The following is a 5,833-nucleotide window of genomic DNA, read 5'->3' as shown; positions in this document are numbered from 1 at the left end:
CTTTATAGACATATAAAAGCATTTTATTTTTTTTTATATTTAAGCCATATAGAAAATATATTCTAGGTTTAAACAAATTGAGCTATTCTATTTCCCTATCTGTCCATCCATCTATCTTTTGTTTTCCTTTTACCACATGACACAAACTTCATTCCATAATGCACATAGTAGCGCTCTCATTTTTTTTTCTTTTTTCCTCTCTCTTTTTTTGTTTTTTTAGACAGAGTCTCACTCTGTTGCCCAGGCTGGAGTGCAGTGACACAATCTCAGCTCACTGCAGCCTCCGCCTCCTGGGTTCAAACGATTCTCCTGCCTCAGTCTCCCAAGTAGCTGGGACTACAGGCATGTGCCACCACACCCTGCTAATTTTTGTATTTTGTCTTTTTAGTAGGGCCTCAGCTTCCCAAAAGTGCTGGGATTACAGGCATGAGCCAGCGTGCCTGGCCTCATTTTTTTTTCAATAGCTACAAGTATTCCATACCATGTATGTACTAAGATTTAGTCAACCATTCTCTTATTTACAGGTCTTCAGGTTTCTAATTCCCACCTGCCCCCTTGCCTCCCCCAAAATGCAGCATACTCACCAAAATAAAAATATTCTTACACATATACTTGTACAAATATATGGTGCTTTTATTTGTGGGTAACATAATCTCATATGTAGCTTGTTGAATCAAAGAATATGAGCTTTTTCACTTTAATGGATTATGCCACATTACTATCCAAATTGTAGTAATTCATACTTCCACTAGCATGCCACATTATCACTAATAGTGAATGCTATAAATCTTCTGTAATTATCAATCCAACATGTGAAAAATGATATTTCATTGCCTTACACTGTGTATCTTTGACTGCAAACATCTTTTCATATGTCTGATAGTTTAAAAATATGTATTATTAATTTATTTCTGTCTACCTTCAAATAGTATGCCAGTTTATGTATAATACAAAAACTTTACAATAGTATGCTTCTCTCCTTATATCTTTTGTACTGTTTGATTGTACATTTTACTTTCATTTATGTTTTAAGCCCCATGATACATTATTACTATTTTTGGTTTACTTAACTAAGTAATTTTAATTTTAAATTTAATTTTAAAAAATTAAAAAATATAAAACCCCAAATTTTCTTTATTCCCTCATATATTTACAATTGCCAGTGCTATTTATTCCTTTGTATAGATCAAAGTTTCCAGCTGGTATCATTTCCCTTCAGCCTAAAGAACTTATTTTAATATTTCCTATAGCACAGGTCTGCTCTTGACAAACTTTCTTAGCTTTTGTGTTCTTAAAAATTGTTTTATTTTGCCTTCATTTTTGAAGATTTTTTTTTACTGTATGTAAAATTCTAGGTTTACTTCTCCTCCTCTCAGCATATTAAATATATTATTTCATAGTTTTCTGGTTTGCATCGTTTCTGTTGAGAAGTCAGTGTTAAGTCTAATCTTGCACTCCTGTAAGTAATTTTTTTTCTCTTAATGCCGTTCAGATCTCCTTATAATGGATTTTCAACTATTATATTATGACGTGCCTTGGTGTGGTCTCCTTTGTGTTTATTCTGCTTAGTATTTATTGAGCTTCTTGGATCTGTGGTTTTGTAGTTTTTGCCAAATTTGGAAAACTTTTCAGATTTATTTCTTCAATCGTTTCTTCTGCCTACCATCGCTAGATTCTAATTACATAATTTTGGTGTGTTTGATACTGTGCTACAGGTCACTGAGGCTCTATTCACTTTTTTTTCAGTCTTTTTTTTCTCTGCTTCAGTTTGGAAAAATCTGATTGCTATATCTCCAAGTTCATTGCTTTTTCTTCTGCAGTATCAAATCTGTGAAATCCATCCAATTAGTTTTTTACATAAGATATTAAAGTATTTTTCAGCTCTGGAAATTCCATATATTTTTTATAGTTTCAATTTCTCTTATTATTAGCTTTTCTTTTAAATCCTTGAGATTTTTATAACAGTTGTAAAATCCTTGTCTGCTATTTCTGTTATCTCTGTTATTTCTGGGTCTGTTTCTATTGCTGACTTTTCTCCTAGTTATGAGTCTTATTATTTGTGCTCCTTTGCCCATCTAGTAGCTTTTTTCTACTGAACCCTTGAGATTGTGAATGTTGCATGACCTGCAAAGCCTAAGATATTTGCTATCTGGCCCTTTAAAGAAAAGTTGCCGCACCCTACTCTAGATGTACAGAATTGTGTTGAGTAAAATTGTCAGTATATGGAGTTCACAGTATGCAATTGTCTTTTTAAGTCCACATACCCTTTTAATTTTTTGTTTTATCTTATTTTCTTTTCCCCTCATTTATCATTCATCTCAATGCTATTCTTCTTTCTACTCCATTGACACTCGTATTTATAAATATCTTTCCAATTCACATCCCTTGTGTTTATTTACATACATATGGATCTGTGATAAAATACATTGCTATATGCTTTAAAATTTTAAATAAATGGTAGTATGTTATAGATTTAATGCTGCTTTTAAGTTTTTTCTCCATCATGTTTTTATAGTCAATCCATGTTGCTACAAGTGGCTTCATGCTTTCAGCCTGCTGCATAGCATTCCATCACCAGCATAACCCACATTCACATAGCCATGCTCATATTGATGGGCTTCTAGGTTGCCTCCAATTCCTTGCTACCACAAATAACACCTTGATAAGAGAACATCCTAATGTGTGTCCCTTGTGTACATATCTGGGTGTTTCTATGAGGTGTGTATCCAGAAACAGAAGTGCTGGGTCATAAGAGACGCACCCACTCAATTGTAATAAGTACTACCACATTGCTCTCCAAAATTGGCTGTGCCCATTGGCACTCATATGAGTACCACATAAAAGTGTGTTTTCCCACATCCTTTCCAGAATTTTGTCTTATCCAACTTTATTTGTTTCCTGTTGCTTTGCAACAAATTACTACAAACTTACTGGCTTATGGCCAGGCGCGGTGGCTCATGCTTGTAATCCCAGCACTTTGGGAGGCTGAGGCAGGCGGATCATGAGGTCAGGAGATCGAGACCATCATGGCTTACACGGTGAAACCCCGTCTCTACTAAAAATACAAAAAATTAGCCGGGCGTGGTGGCGGGCACCTGTAGTCCCAGCTACTCGGGAGGCTGAGGCGGGAGAATGGCGTGAACCTGGGAGGTGGAGGTTGCAGTGAGCCGAGATCGCGCCACTGCACTCCAGCCTGGGCGACAGAGCGAGACTCCGTCTCAAAAAAAAAAAAAAAAAAAAAAAACAACAACAACTTACTGGCTTACAACAATACAAATTTTTACAGTTCTGAAGTTCTGAAGTTTGAAATGGGTATGGTTGAGCTAAAACCCAACTTGTTGGCAGGGCTGCATTCTCTTCTGGTGCCTCTAGGAGAGAGTTCTTTTTCTTGCCTTTCCTAGCTGCTAGAGCTACGGGCACTCTGGCTCATGATGGCTCCCTTCCATCTGCAAACACAGCAATGGCCAGTCAAATCCTTCTCACCTCCTATCACTCTAACCCTCTCTCTTCTCACTCCTTCCACAGTACAAGAATGCTTGTGACTGCATTGGGCTCACTTGAATAACCTCTCAATCTTAAAGTCAACTCACGAGCAACCTTAATCCCATCTGCAGCCTTAATTCTCTTTTGTCATGTAACCTAACATATTCACAGACTCTGGAGATTAGGGTGTAGATCTCTTTGGGAGGTCATTTATTTTCTGCCTGCACATCAACTTTCTAATTTTTGCCAATCTGTAAAGCATCGCAGTGAAGCTAAAATGCACAAAGAACTCCTGTAAATTGATAAGGAAAAGAAAATGAATAGAAAATAAGTAATTGATAAAAAGAGACAATTCATAGGAGGAGAAACCTGAAAGACTAATAAATATATGAAAAGATGTTCAACTTCACTATTAATAATAGAAACACACATTAAAACTATACCAAGACCATTTTTGCAATAGTTTCACAGTTGTGCAACCATCACTACCATGAATTTTCTTTCCTTATTTGAGATGGAATTTCGCTCTTGTTGCCCAGGCTGGAGTGCAATGGCGCTAACTTGGCTCACTGCAACCTTCACCTCCCGGGTGCAAGCGATTCTCCTGCCTCAGACTCCTGAGTAGCTGGGATTACAGGTATATGCCACCACACTTGGCTAATTTTGTAGTTTTAGTAGAGACAGGGTTTCACCATGTTGGTCAGGCTGGTCTCGAACTCCTGACCTCAGGTGATCCACCCACCTCGGCCTCCCAGAGTTCTGGGGTTACAGGTGTGAGCCACCGTCCCCAGCACAATCAATTTTAGAACCTTTCATCACCCCCAAAATAAATACTGTAGCCTTTAGTTATCATCCTCAGTCCCTCTGTCCCTGCACCCCACATTCTTGCAAAACAGTAATCTATTTTCTGTATCCATAGATTTGCCTATTCTAGACAGTTAATGCAAATGAAATTATGTAATATGTGGTCTTTTGCAACTGGCTTATTTTACTTAGCATAACGTTTTCAAGGTTTATCTGTATTGTGGCATGTATCAGTACTTCATTCCTTTTTAGAGACGAACAACATTCCATTGTATTATACATTGCTTTTTGTTTATCCATTCATCAGCTGATAGACATTTTGATTATTCTACTGTTTTGGTGGAATGATGCTGCTATGAATATTCATATACAAATTTTTGCATGGACATACATTTTCATTTCTCTTGAGTATATTCCTAGGAGTAAAATTGCTGGGTTAAATAGTATGTTTAAGTTTTCAAGAAACTGCCAGACTGTTTTCCAAAACGGCTGCATCATTCTAAATTCCTACTATCAGTAGTATATGAAGGTTCTGAGTTTTCCACAGCCTCACTAAAACCTGTTGTTATATCTTTCTGATTATAGCCATCCTAGTGAATGTGAAGCAGTATTTCTTTCCCTGTTTTATTTGCATGAGACCATTTTTTTACATATCATATTGACAAAGATAAAAATTTGAAAAAAAAAAAAACACTGAGATAGAGAGAAAAATTGGGAGAAAACAGTACGTTAACCCACATTGCTGGTGGCCATGTACGTTAGCATAACCTCTATGGAGGGCTATTGTTTTAGCTATCAAAATTTTAACTGCATATAACCTTTGACTTAACAATTCCTCATCTCGCAATTTGAACTTCAGATACTCTTGCACATGGAAATGTGGAAAATGATGTATGTACATTGTTGGTACCAATTTCCATTTACATGGTGTTGGTTATATACAAGGAATATGATGCTTCACTTTAAAATAATGAAACAACTTTATTTGTACTGACGTGAATTATCCCCAAGATATATTCATATGTGAAAAAAGTGAAGTGCAGATGAATGTTCTACTCTGCTGTCATTTTGTAAAACAATAAGAAAAAAATATTTGCCTATGTGTGCCTAGGATATCTCTAAAAAAAAATGCAAAAGAAACAAAGAGTGACTGCCTAGAAAAGGAAATTGGATGGCTGGGAAAGATGGGAGGAGATTTTAATGTTATATTTCTTTTTGTATCTTTGAATTTTGAGCTATATGTATGCTATACCTATTTTATAAATAATGTTTACTTAAAATTTTTTACACACAAAATTCTGGCATTACTTATTATGTTAATTCTAACTTTGTTGTTTGTCATTATGATAAAAGAACTCTTTTGGTTACATTTTCTAATTGGGTGTTGCTGGAACCAAGGGACAATTTTTTTTTTTTTGAGACAGAGTCTCGCTTTGTCGCCCAGGCTGGAGTACAGTGGCACGATCTCAGCTCACTGCGTCCTTGACCTTTTGGGCTCAGGTGATCCTCCCACCTCAGCCTCATGAGTAACTGGGACTATAGGAAT

Source organism: Symphalangus syndactylus, chromosome 12 (genome assembly GCF_028878055.3).
Source record: "Symphalangus syndactylus isolate Jambi chromosome 12, NHGRI_mSymSyn1-v2.1_pri, whole genome shotgun sequence".
In the NCBI taxonomy this organism is placed as follows: domain Eukaryota; kingdom Metazoa; phylum Chordata; class Mammalia; order Primates; family Hylobatidae; genus Symphalangus; species Symphalangus syndactylus.
This window is presented reverse-complemented; position numbering follows the sequence as displayed.